The sequence below is a fragment of the Mizuhopecten yessoensis genome, unplaced genomic scaffold, assembly GCF_002113885.1.
Source record: "Mizuhopecten yessoensis strain PY_sf001 unplaced genomic scaffold, ASM211388v2 scaffold9309, whole genome shotgun sequence".
Taxonomy (NCBI): domain Eukaryota; kingdom Metazoa; phylum Mollusca; class Bivalvia; order Pectinida; family Pectinidae; genus Mizuhopecten; species Mizuhopecten yessoensis.
In genome coordinates, this window is record NW_018407983.1 from 1,263 (window position 1) to 1,969 (window position 707).

A 707-nucleotide genomic window follows, 5' to 3' on the forward strand; every position below is an offset into this window, starting at 1 on the left:
AAATCTGATGTATGAAGATGCAGATTTTGGGAAAATGAATATGTCTTTGAATGAAATAGACTGGCTAGCAATCTCACAAACAAACACTAAAGAATTTAATAATATACTTACTGAAGCTATTTCTGATCAAGTTGTTTAATGTATACCTTCAAAATTGATAACTATCCGGCCAGATGACAAACCGTGGATGACCAATATAATAAGGCCGATATTAAGACAGAAAAATAGAATTCACAAAAAAGCAAAAAATATTTATAGTCAGACTTGTTGGGAAACCTTTAGACTAATAAGAAATGAAGCTATTGATATGATAAGAAATGCCAAGAAGTTTTATCTTGAAAATCTCCAAAAATCCTTATGTGATAAATCTGTACCACCTAGTAAGTGGTGGAAAGTTGCCAAATCTGTTTTAAACTTTAATAATAAACTGAAAAGTATACCACCAATATATGATGAAGGAATGAGCATTCAACACCCAACTGATAAAGCTGTGATTATACATTAATGATATAACAGACCAAGTTAATAATAATATTAAATTATTTGCTGATGATACTTCCTTATACATAATTATTGATAATAATCCAATACAAGCAGCAGAAAGTCTAACAAATGATCTTCAGAATATAAGTACATGGGCAAAAAAAGTGGGACTTAAAATGTAATGCTGCAAAAACTGAATCTGTTATTTTTACTAGGAAAAAAGA